The 13219-nt window shown below is 38.8% G+C and overlaps 1 protein-coding gene across 1 annotated transcript in view; it reads right to left on the reverse strand.

Annotated features, from left to right (window-relative positions):
* Positions 1–12489, reverse strand: part of LOC119782870 (sorbin and SH3 domain-containing protein 1) — a 102460-nt gene extending 89971 nt beyond the window's left edge. Inside the window, exon 1 of the mRNA XM_038284054.1 lies at positions 12335–12489. The gene's annotated coding sequence lies outside the window, so the exon portion shown is untranslated. The remainder of the gene's footprint in view (positions 1–12334) is intronic.
* Positions 12490–13219: the final 730 nt, after the last annotated feature.

Below are 13219 nucleotides of genomic sequence, written 5' to 3' on the forward strand. Positions count from 1 at the left end.
TGAGACTTTCATAATATTTGTAATCATTTTTATTGGGGCTGAAACAATTAATTGGATTAACGGTGATTAATCGATTATTTAAATAATCAAATTGAATTTAGTAATCGATTAATTATTAACTGGATGATAAAGGTTTTAAAACATGCATTCAGCTGGAAGAGCAACCCACTTAGAGTAGTAATGATACAAAATTGTAACAAAAAGAGATATAAATATTTTGCATTTAAGATAAAAACACTACACTCTATCCAGAATTCCTCAAGTAGAAATGTTTTAGTTTCACCTGGTTTATATCTGTAAAAATTCTTCTTTAAAGAACCTTTTGCTTTCTGATTATTAATCAATTAATAGCGAAACTAATAATACTCCCCGTGAATAAAGTAATACACAGATTTTTCAATGAGCACATTAATCGTTAGTTGCAGCCCTAATCTTTATCATGTGAATGAAGAAAGAATATTAGATCTAAGAATTGACCTAAAAACTTCAGGAGCACATATCAGGGATAGATTAGATGTCAAAATAACTGACCAGTTTCGGCATCAGCCTTAAAAAAACTGTATCAGTTGATCTCCCTTCTGTTACCTGACTCCCTTTGATGATTTGTTGACTTTAATCGCAAGCCAGGGTTAAAAAAGTTTGCTTTACCTCTACCGTACCATTTCCCCTGAGATGTCAAATATCCACACAGTTGGTGGCTATTGAGCAACTTTTTAAATGGCATTTAAGCAAATATTAGTGTATGAAGCTATAAATAGATGGTAAAGTACTGTAATGGAGGGTTTTAATTGTCTTACACTGGGGTGGTGCAGCAGTTGTTCTTGTCACATGATGTTCAGAGTGAAGCAGACCTGTTTGTCAGACCGCAGAGTGTAGTTAAACATTCATGTCCTTGTGTCAACAGAAGCAGAGAGGGGTAAAGCGATTACAACTGTTCAATGGCAGCACAAGGCTGGTCACCAGCAGCAAGCAAGGCTGCAAAAAATATTGCCTAAATATCAGCAATGCAATATTAAAGTGTCTAATATTCATGTCGGAATGGACTGTTTGGAGCGGTACTAGCTGGCTAATTTATTCAAAGTGTGTTTAAAATGCTAATATAATATTGAGTTAGCTAGACTGAGTCGCTTACAAATGACATTGATCAATACGCTAAAGGTCACAGAGAGAAAAACAGATTAGAAAGACAGAAAAGAGGGAAAATATGCATATATTGCAACTGATATCAGTAGTAACTAGGGCTGCAACTAACGATTATTTTAAAAATCGATGAATCGGCAGATTATTTATTCGATTAATCGATGAATCGGACAAAAAATATTTTTTATATTAACCTCTTTATTCCAAAATAAACATTTTAGACAGAACAAACAAGCACACAAGTACAGGTTCATTAACTGTACTGGTGCAATATGAAAAATAAATGTTTGCGTTAAAACTACGCAAACTTATGAGAAATGTAGCTGTACATCCACAAAATATAGGCTACTTTGTTTCATAAAGCGCATAAAAATACATTTTCCTTCTTAAAAGCCCCTAAGGGGTTCAAACAATAGGCCCCCCCATTTAAACAAATGAGGTTTTTTTAGACTAGAAGAGTTCTGCCTTTTAAGACAGGAAAGTATAGCAGTTAAAGTTGCTACTTGAGAAAATACTGAACCATAGAGATAAAAATAGCCCTGTGATTCAAAATATAAATTGTATTTGGAAAAAAAATGAGAGAACTAGGGGTGCTAAAAAACACATCCTCCAAAGACAGATATTTACATGGGAATGTGGCAAATATAATTAATTGACATATTACTGATCTTGCTGGATTTTATTCTGCTTTACTTCTATAAATTGCAGGATCTTCTTTACTTTATTTTTGCCAGAAGATTTAAACTTTAAAAGACTTGCCTTCATAATTTGCAAGTTAATTTATTTATAAAGTAAATATAAACACTGCTTAAGCTAATTCAAATGAAATTAAAAGTAAAATAAGTAGCCAACCTTATCACTGTCTGTAACCTACTAACACAGTAAGGAAAGCATCAGATGAGCTACCTGAGAAACTAACGTAACGTTTCTCCACTTTAAAACCAAACAAACATGGTGGTTCCGTGCCATGTTAATTTGTTTTGACAAAAGTTGCATGTTTGACTTATTTCGCTTTACAAAGCGCAGGCTATTTTAATTGATCAATTTGCGCCGTCAATCCCGGTGTATGCGCGCTTCATTTGCAGTCTGGACGCTGAGGGTAAACATCCTGCGGCTCTGACTGCAGCGCTGAGAGGGACTCCTGCGGTAGAACGGGGTTGGGATGGGGGAGGCGCCCCACGGCAGAGTAGGAACGATACATGCTTTCGCGTAAGAGTCTCCAAAAGCCGCCAGTGACACCGTAAAAAGTCGGCAGATTTGTCGCTAGTCGCTTTTTTGAAAAATAGTCGCTGGAGGGGTCTGAAAAGTCGCTGAGTTGGCAACACTGCACATGCGACGCTGACTCGCTCTGCCGTATTTTTTTTTCTTCCCCCGTTTCAGTCAAGTGGATGTGATGACGGCGGCGGCGGATGACGCATTAATTGCGCGACACAACTAATCGATGATGAAATTCGTTGCCAGCGCATTTAAAAGTCGATTTTTATCGATTTTATCGATTTGTTGTTGCAGCCCTAGTAGTAACCAACATTTTCACAACTGCAAGATGTTCTGATATGGCTGGAGTTTTAGCAAATTACGCCAAAGGTTTAACAGGTTATAGTTTCTATCTACCACAACTTTCTATCAAACCGTTCCCTACTCTAAGGGTCATCCTAATATCAAATAAAGTAATGTTATCCCACCCTCGCCTATTGCTGGACACTGTGTGACAGTTTGCTTCAACAAAGCTGCAAGATCTTTCCATTTTACAGAGTTAGAGTCTCCTGGGATACTTTCAGAAAATCTATAAAATGAGGCAAAAATTAAGTGTGAAGTGTCGACTGCTGGGCTGCTGACTGGACCGGACCTCAGCAGAGAGCCATGAGCCGCCCGTCCTCAGCCGGTGCACTTTAGTCGACTAAAATACCGGACGAATTTGAAATTCCCCCCGGACATTTTTTAGGTATGAAACGTAGGACATGTCCGGGGAAAAGAAGGACGTCTGGTCACCCTACCTTATCATCAATTTCATGTTTCTGTGAGTGAGTGCTTGTTGCTATGATGCATCTTTTCTCAGCAGCTTTGCTCGTTGTAAACCAACCAATCAGTGCACAGCTCATCTAAATATCCATCAGCATACCATAAAAGGAAGAAAACCTATTGTTTCATTCTAGGGCTTTTAACCAGGCTTGCATTAGGGCTCATAGAACAGCAAATATGCCATTTTCAGCCCAACAAATGTTACACACCCTATTCAGAGACCTTAAGGACCAAATACCCTATAGAATCATTCTATCAATCCCTTTAAAGGTATAGAGAAGGATTTTCACGAACTTTTTAAAAGATACGCACTCTCCACTTAAATAAAATGCACCTGCACATCCCTGTCCCCGCTATCAAGAGGGAATGCATATTAAACCAAGAGGAAATGCGAGACCGCGCACAAGCACATTTCTCCTCGTGCACGCTCTGTTTAAAAGTTTCTGTTTGCTTCGCTCACACAAGCTTACTTTTCAAAAGAAGATTTGCAATTTTTCCACAATAAGGGGGACCATTTATTGGGATGATCCACCTGGAAAAAGAAGATCCTCCACTGTACCTTTAAAGACATTTTGTTTTGTCTTACAGGCCAAATATAATGACAATGGAGACCAAATGTGACACGTGGGCACAGAAAGGAACGCAAAACTAAAGTTTTATGTAAAATTACTGGGACTGTAATACACAATCATTTCTCAGATCAGAAAAGGGAAACAAATGTTCAGACACAAGTAACTGATTAAAATACCTTGCTGATGTCAGAGGTCAGAGGATAATGGGCAGATACCATGATAAGACAGAATGGCTCACATAACTACTACAACCGGGATAAGCTGAAGGCCATCAGGAAAGGCGCAAAACTGCAATTTAAAGACAAAAAAAACAATTCTACAGAAAAAACGCTGAAAGGAGAAAATATTGCAAACAAAAAGAAAACAGAATATGTCAAATTCTAAAAACAAAAGAGCTGCAAATCCAATCTGCAAACCAGAAGTGCACCTGACCACTAGGAGGAGTCAACCATCAAGTCAAATGGAACCAAATCCCTCATGCTTTTCCGTCGGTTGGAAACACATTTCTTCTTAACACAAAAACCAATAAATACTCTGGGAATTCTGTGAGTACACAGTAAATTACTGCACCTCCACTGGCAATACGTATCTACTGTTTACTGTACATAAACTTGACCTCCAAATCCAACAGCAGAATATGCAGATAGAGGGTAAAATCAAAACATTAAAGCTTTAGTAGAAACATGAATTCAACATAAACTCTGTCAACATTATTTCAGTTTGAAGTTTGTCCATCATTTATTGAGTAAAGATAAAAAGTAAAGAAGTTAATTCAATTTTCTAGTTAATGCCCACCTCTGGGTGTGAACATGAAAGCACTGATCAATCCAGGCTTTCTGGCTCCTTAGTAGCATTTAAAAATGGGTTAAACCCCACTGTCTCCTTAAAGGTATAGTGGAGGATTTTTGTGAATTTTTGTAAACCTGCCCTCTCCACTTAAAAAAAATGCACATGCACAACTTTGTACCCCTTCCTGAGAAGGATCACCTATTAAATGTGTGCAAGAGCATGCATGGACCCATTTCTCCTTGTGCACGCTCTGTCTACAATTTGCTGTTTGCATCGGTCATGCAAGCTTACTTTCCAAAAGAAGATTTGCAATTTTCCACTATGTCAGACTCACCACCTGTAAGAGAAAATGGGGACGAGCAAAATATCACCAGAATGATTGACAATTAGGAGGACCACTTATTTTGATGATCCACCTGGAAAAAGAATATCCTCCACTGTACCTTTAAAGTCATAGGGAAGCGGCTATGCCAACGGTAGTTCCGAATTCTCCCGAGTGGTGCCCAACTTTACACGAGTGAATAAAGTAATTGTGATTGGTCGATTATCAAGGGGGCGGGATTGTTGTGGCGGGAGGTTCACAAGCAAGTTTGATTGTGGGCGGTGTCTTGGAAGCATCTTGCTAAGCAGTTAGCAACTTAGTGCTAGCAGGTTCCCAATGGGAAATTCCATTGGGACCAAGTAGCACTAAATTGGTGACTTAGAAACGACTCTGTCAAGGAACGCTATGGACAGAGGAAACATGCAAGAGGAGGAGAGTTTAGTGTCGGAGGTCGTGGATGAGTCTCCTCCGTCAGCCATTTTTTATTTAGAGGAGGAAAGCGGGGACGAAGATGTTGTGGAAGAGGACGCCAGGGCGGCAGAAGTTTGGTTTGGTGTAGAAGGCTTCCAGCCGTGCATGTTTGAGCCCTTGCCTCGGAACTCTACCAGTTCTGTTAGCTCTACTATGCCTGATTTGAACCGTTGCGTATATTAGCTGTAACATATGAATCAAGATGCTATGACCGAAAAAATTTGATTGACAGATGACCATTGATATATGATTGGCCGAATTTAGGTGTTCATGTTGACGTATAACTAACTCGCCTGCATAAAATACCAAAAATGCCCCGCAGATTTTAAGACAGGGTTTAAAAAAAAAAGAAATATTCTAACTTTTGGAACAATATGGTCTGATAAAGACTACATTAATCTACATGTTTAAGCCAGAATGATTTAAAATTTAAATATGACTTCCCTACGAATTTAAATTCTCTCTTACTACCTACAAACTTCTGATGGACATGTCCAGGAAGTTTCAATCATCTCCTGCTTTCTTGAATATGACCCCGAGTTTTCAGTTTTCCAAAGGTCACTGCTGCCAACAGCATTTCAACACAGATGAACATCATGGGATGTGAAGAGAGAATCCACCTTCTATAAATCAGATCAGTTATCAGACCACCTGTACTGATTCGGTACATAAAATGACAGTTAGATGGACCAAAAGCACAAAGCATAGATAGATTTACAGAATGTTCCTGAATACAGATCCATCATCATTCTATTATGATCAAGTAAACCATCACAATATCACATCCCAGCCAGTGTTCTTCAAGCTGCTCCAAACATCCATGCCGCATAGCATACATCCCATCAGGACTCATGTTGTCCCAACAACATACTATATGCAGAGATGGGAAGTAACGAAGTACCGTATTTTCACGACCATAAGGCGCACCGGACTAAAAGGCGCACTCTCAGTTATGTGTCCCATTTCTGTATTTAACACACACATAAGGCGCACCGGACTATAGGGCGCGTTTTTTATATACAGGTACATGTCCTCTCAGGTGGATTTTCTCACTTAAAAACATATTAAAACTACTTTATTCCCACTGATCACAGCAAATAAAGCTGCAAGGTGTATTTATTACAAAGTATTATTAAAACCTGGGAACCTGCCGTGAGAGACACATCGCTGATGACACAGGGCTGTGATTACTCCTCTGATACAGTTTATTGACGCATAAATTAACTTAAAAAATAGGCAGGATAATAATCTGGATGAACTGACTGCAATGATTAAATTTTCAGGTGGACTTTCTCACTTAAAAAGATTAAAATTATTTATATGAAAAAACACCTGCTGAGGTGAGCCCGATGCGCCGCGGCCCAGAGGCGGCTGTTGAATTAAGTTTTCAGGTAGAAAAATAGAGCGGGAGCAAAACTGAGTATGATTGTGCTTTATTCATGTATTTATTACAGAGTATTAATCAAACCCCTCAAAGTCCTCATCCTCTGTTTCTGAATTAAACAGCTGCGCTAAATCCGACATGCCAGTTTCCCCTTCTTCTTCGTTTATTGACGCATAAATTAACTTAAAACATAGGCAGGATAATAATCTGGATGAACTGACTGCAATGATTAAATTTTCAGGTGGACTTTCTCACTTAAAAAGATTTAGATTATTTAGATGAAAAAACACCTGCTGAGGTGAGCCAGGATGCGCTGCGGCCCAGAGGCGGCTGTTGAATTAAGTTTTTTAGGTAGAAAAATAGAGCTGGAGCAAAACTGAGTATGATTGTGTTTTATTCAAGTATTTATTACAGAGTATTAATCAAACCCATCAAAGTCCTCATCCTCTGTTTCGGAATTAAACAGCTGCGCTAAATCCGACATGCCAGTTTCCCCTTCTTCTTCGCTGTCAGAGTCACTTTCCGTGCCGGGCGGCTCCTTGGAAATGATGCCGGCTTTTGCAAAAGCTCGAACAACAGTCCCAGCAGAAACGTTAGTCCAAGCATCTACAATCCATCCGCAAACGGTGGCGTAACTTGCCCGCCGCTGCCTTCCACTTTTAGTGAAACTGTGCTCTCCGTCTGTCATCCATCGCTCCCACGCCGCTCGCAGCCTTACTTTGAACGGGCGGTTCACACCGATGTCGAGCGGTTGAAGCTCCTTTGTCAGACCTCCCGGAATAACAGCAAGCACAGCGTTCATTTCTTTGACCTTTTTTTTCACATCGGCTGTGAGATGGGCACGCATGGAATCACAAATTAACAGAGATGGAGATGCGTGGAAAAAACCACCTGGTCTCCTTACATACACCTCCCTCAGCCAAGCTTTCATCATCCCCTCGTCCATCCAGCCTTTTTCATTCGCCTTAATAACGACTCCAGCTGGAAAAGTCTCTTTAGGCAAAGTCTTTCTTTTAAAAATCACCATAGGCGGCAGTTTCTGTCCATTTGCGTGGCAGCCAAGCACAACAGTAAACGACGCCTTTTCATACCCCGTTGTGTGTATCGCTACAGTGCTGGTCCCCTTCTTCTCCACCGTGTGATTCACCGGGATGTCGAAAGTGAGCGGCACCTCGTCCATGTTGGTGATGTGGCTTGGCTGGATGACTCTGTCAGCGATGTGTTTGCTGCAGAAGGAGTGGAAGCTCGCCAGCTTTTCATCATAATCCGCCGGACGTCGCTGAGCAACTGTAGTCCTGGTCCGGATGGAAAAATTGCACCGTTTCATAAAACGGAAGCACCACGATGGACCTCCTTGAAAATTTTCAATTTTCATTTCTTCCGCCAGCTTTACTGCTTTTAGTCGAACAGTGACCGTTGAAACGCTGGCCCCACTCGTTCTTTGCTCCACGATCCACCGCTCCAGTCTTTCCTCCAACTCGGGCCACCTCGCCTTATGTCCGCGGAAACTCAGCTGCGTCTTCTTAACCAGTCGGAGTTCGTTTTCCAGCTTCCTCCACTTGCGAACCATCGATTCATTTATATTGAATTCTCTCGCAGCTGCTCGATTTCCATGTTCCTCTGCGTAGCTGATAGCCTTCAGTTTAAACTGGGCTTCATAGGCGTGTCTCTTTGCCATTTCCAGGGTTGTTAAGACAACAATGTTCTGCATACAGCACATACCTGTTCTTTTATACACAAGCCACGCCCACACTTCCCCCTTTAAGGTTCTCACATACTCATGGTGGTCTCAACAACGTCCGCAGATAGGGCGCACCGCACCATAGGGCGCACCCCACATTTTGAGGAAAAAAAAAGACGTTTAGGTGCGCCTTATAGTCGTGAAAATACGGTATAAATACTTCGTTACTGTACTCAAGTAGATTTTTCTGATATTTTTACTTTACTTTACTACTTATTTTTATGGCGACTTTTTACTTCTACTCCTTACATTTTTACACAAATATCTGTACTTTCTACTCCTTACATTTTAAAAAATTGGCTCGTTACTTTAGTTTTGAATCATTTCAATGGAGTTACCGTTATTATTTTTCACGTCACTGTGAAAACGGAGCCGTTTTCCCCCTCTGTTCCCAAAGTGTAGCCGCTGTCTATCACGCACAGCGTCACATCCTTCACTACATTTCCCAGCATGCACCACAAACCGGCTATCATGGCGGCGGCAGTTCCAAACAATTCACCAGGTAATTTACACTAGTTCCGAAATTACAACGTCACCTTTCATTCAACACTTTACTTACTCACCAGCGTAGCAAACTCTGAAGGTACCCACTGCGACAGCTTTAATATACATTCCGTAGTCGGTAATAAAACTTCCCAGTCAAATTACACATTCTCTTCCCTTAGTCCGTCAGCATACTGGTCCGTGTGGAAACACGTACCGCATCGGAGCCAGTCTCTTATCCATTGTCCCAGGGCATTGAAAAAGACTATTAGGGGGCAGGGGTGTTAAGTGGGATTTCAATGAATGTAATAATTGTTTGCATGGTAATAAGTAGGTGAAATGGTAATGTTAGCATGGTTAAATTATTTCATTAATATGTATGTTTTTGTATGAATGATGCTATTGTCTGTATTTATTTTTCTACAATGTTTTTTTTTTTTTGATGAACTTTATTTAAACAAGGTGGGTAGAAACAAGTTAGGCAATAAGAACATTAGAATTCTAATTCTATAGAAGGCATAGTAGAGGCAGATTTCAGAATGAAAATACAAAGTAACTTTGATGAGGAAAATAAAAAATGCGTGAGTAATGCTAATAATACAATAAAATAACATAAAGACAAGGGGATTCATATGTTAGGATTAATGTACATCAGTGGGCAGTTTTCATTAGTATTTCAGTCAGGTATTTGTAAGATTCGATACATTCAAGAGATGTCAAATATAAATTAAATTCAGATAAAAAAATACTAAAGATAGGGGAGGATCTCAAGACTCTCTGTTTATGAATAAAGAATTTTGCTAAACAAAAAATTAGGTTACAACAGAGTTCTATTGTTTTGTCTTTCAATAGTATTCCAAAAACTACCATATCTCTAGAAATAGAATTAGGGAGTGCAATTTTTGATTTGATCCATCTTTCTAAACAATTCCAAAATGTTTTAGTCTGACTGCATTCATAGAAGACATGGTCTATAGTTTCTACATCACTTTCACAGAATGAGCATTTATTGTCATCGATATTAAAACGGATTCTTAGTAGTTCTTTTGATGGGTAGATGGCAGTTTCTTTAGCTTTTGGTTGTATAGGAAGTTTAAAAAATACAAAGTAACTTTGATGAGGAAAATAAAAAATGCGTGAGTAATGCTAATAATACAATAAAATAACATAAAGACAAGGGGATTCATATGTTAGGATTAATGTACATCAGTGGGCAGTTTTCATTAGTATTTCAGTCAGGTATTTGTAAGATTCGATACATTCAAGAGATGTCAAATATAAATTAAATTCAGATAAAAAAATACTAAAGATAGGGGAGGATCTCAAGACTCTCTGTTTATGAATAAAGAATTTTGCTAAACAAAAAATTAGGTTACAACAGAGTTCTATTGTTTTGTCTTTCAATAGTATTCCAAAAACTACCATATCTCTAGAAATAGAATTAGGGAGTGCAATTTTTGATTTGATCCATCTTTCTAAACAATTCCAAAATGTTTTAGTCTGACTGCATTCATAGAAGACATGGTCTATAGTTTCTACATCACTTTCACAGAATGAGCATTTATTGTCATCAATATTAAAACGGATTCTTAGTAGTTCTTTTGATGGGTAGATGGCAGTTTCTTTAGCTTTTGGTTGTATAGGAAGTTTAAAAAAAAAGTTCTTGGTATTTCAATTGATTTTTGTTCAAATTTGCAAAGAATGTTATTTTTATTTATTTTCCCAGGGAACAAAGTTTCATTTAGATAGTTTCTAATTGTGTGGTTATTGAATTTTTGATCAGTGATTGATATTCCATTAATAGATAAATCGGGTAGTTTGGGGGTAATTGGATGATATATTATTATATTTTGAATCTGATTAATAAATTGTTCTGGCAAGGCGTTAAGTAATCTTGTAAATTCATCTTTTGGAGGAAGGAACTGATATTTTGTACAGAATTGTTCGTAATTTAATATGTAACCATTAGTGTCCATTAAGTGTATAATAGACCAAATATTCTTCTCCATCCAATCTTTGTAGAATAATGACTTATTGCGATGTAGAATAAATCTATTATTCCATATGATAGAGGAGTGTGGCGAGTAGTTATGAACATATATCATTTTCCATTTTTTCTACAATGTTAACTGTGCTTTATAGGGGATTTCCCTTCCTGTTTAGTTGGGCTGTCCCAATTGGCTGATTATTGGTGGGTCTATTTAAGGGGCACACTCCCAATGGCTTAGGGGTCTGCTTGGAGAGACTGGTTGGAGAAACTGCTCTTGAAGGTCTGCTTAGAGAGACTATATATAAAGTCAGCTTGCTGTGAGGCTGTCAGTGTTTTGTATTGCCTGCAATCGCCGGTTTTGTTTTCTTTATTTGAAAGTATTTTGTTTGTTTTGTTTTTTTTTTTGTCTTCACCGTTGCACCAGTAAATAAACCGCTACACGCTTTTGAACTGGAATTTTGTTGTCCGCTGGTTCTTACCACCTTTTTGCAAGTCATCTGCTTACTCCTCCTCTGACGTGAGACGGGAGCTGGTGAGCCGTTTTCTCACAAATACCAAATTCAGTCTAATTGGATGGGAATCTACGTTGCATTTGACGCACCACTACAAGATGAATCGACAGATTCGGCGGTATTCATTGGCGGCAAATCATTGCAGCTTGGTGGCGGTGGCGTTAGCATAGTAGTATGGACGACGAGATGATTGAAAATGAACACAACGGAGATCTAGTCCTATTGGCAGACATCCATTTAAAATGTAGGCAACAGCATGAAAAAAGTGGTTTCTACTTTTACTTTTATACTTTAAGTAAATTTACAAGCCTGTACTTTGTTACTTTTACTTGAGTAAAGAAGTTTAATCAGTACTTCCACTTTTACCAGAGTATTTTTAACACAAGTATCTGTACTTTTACTCAAGTACGGAAAGTGAGTACTTTTGCCATCTCTGACTATATGCATGCATGAGGTCCCCTCTGGGACTCAATGACAACCTTAGCCACATTGCTGGATGATTACACCCTTATAGCAAAGGATAATCAATACTTTTAAACTCTAATAGACTGAAATTGACTTCACCTCCAAGGTTAGTCATTTAGAACCAGAGTGCGGCAGAGTGGGTCGCATTTCCACGGTGTGGATTGGTGTGATTGGTGTGTGTGTGTGTGCAGACTGCAGCAGCAGCAGCTGCTGTCCCGCGGCCAGAGCGCCTCAATCCTCATCGATTAACTAACAGTCGCACTGCTCTCTTAAAGTCCGCAAATTAAATGAACAAAACACTGAAACACACTTTAAATGGAGCGATTAGAGATTAAGGTGAATTTTAGAATAGAATAAAAATAGAAAACGGGAACAAATAAATAAAATAAAATAAAGACATGAAAAGAGCCGCAGCATCCAGGTGTAATAGTGATCCGGAGGCTCACCTCGGTGTGTTGGTAATCCAGGATTACTGGTAATCCAGGATTACTGGTAATCCAGTTTTGGGCTCACTGCTGCAGACACTCTTCCTCGTAAGCAGCCTGCCGGCTGTCAGCGCTTCACTGTCCTGCGTGACCACCGCGACGCATCCACGGAGAGACTCTGTCCCGTCCAGCACCGAGGGGAGGGGGGGGCATGACCCTTCAAAATAAAGGTCTGCTCAGACGCTTAAAATACACTATTTTCTTATAAATAAAAACTGTGTTATCTATTATCAGTATTGGACTATTGTTATATAGTATTTTTATGCAGCATGATTTTGTATTTTCTGACAGTTAAATCAAGGGCAGAAAAATAGGTTTATTTCATGCATATTAAACTGGATTAATTATTACACAGACAATCTTTTTTTTAAGGTTAGGCCTCTTTATAAACATAATTTGAATTCCTTTCTTCCTAAAAAAAAAAAAAAAAAAAAAAAAGCCTGTAATCGCCATTCATTCAAAAAGGACCGGAATTGATGTAAAACTATATTGTTACAATGTTGTTGATTTGTTAAAAAAGAAAAGAAAAAAATCACTGTAATGCAAAGCAAAAAAACTAAACTAAAAAACATAAAAACTAATGCATTCAAATAAAGCTTGTTGGACCTTTTCTTTCATTCTTGGTTTAAGGCTTAGGGAGGCTATCACATCATTAAAAACATGGAAATCTACTGACAGACTTGATTTATGCAGAATACAGCAGCTGGAGATCATCATTTCCATTGAAATACAGGGGCCCTTTAAAATCTCACCATGCAGGCCTCTGCTGAACCAACTGTCATTTTTAAAACCTGCTTCCTCTAGTCCTAATGAGAACACAGTCTACTTTATTTTGAAAGGTTCAAA

This window comes from Cyprinodon tularosa, unplaced genomic scaffold (genome assembly GCF_016077235.1).
Source record: "Cyprinodon tularosa strain WSP-4 unplaced genomic scaffold, ASM1607723v1 ctg199, whole genome shotgun sequence".
Classification (NCBI taxonomy): domain Eukaryota; kingdom Metazoa; phylum Chordata; class Actinopteri; order Cyprinodontiformes; family Cyprinodontidae; genus Cyprinodon; species Cyprinodon tularosa.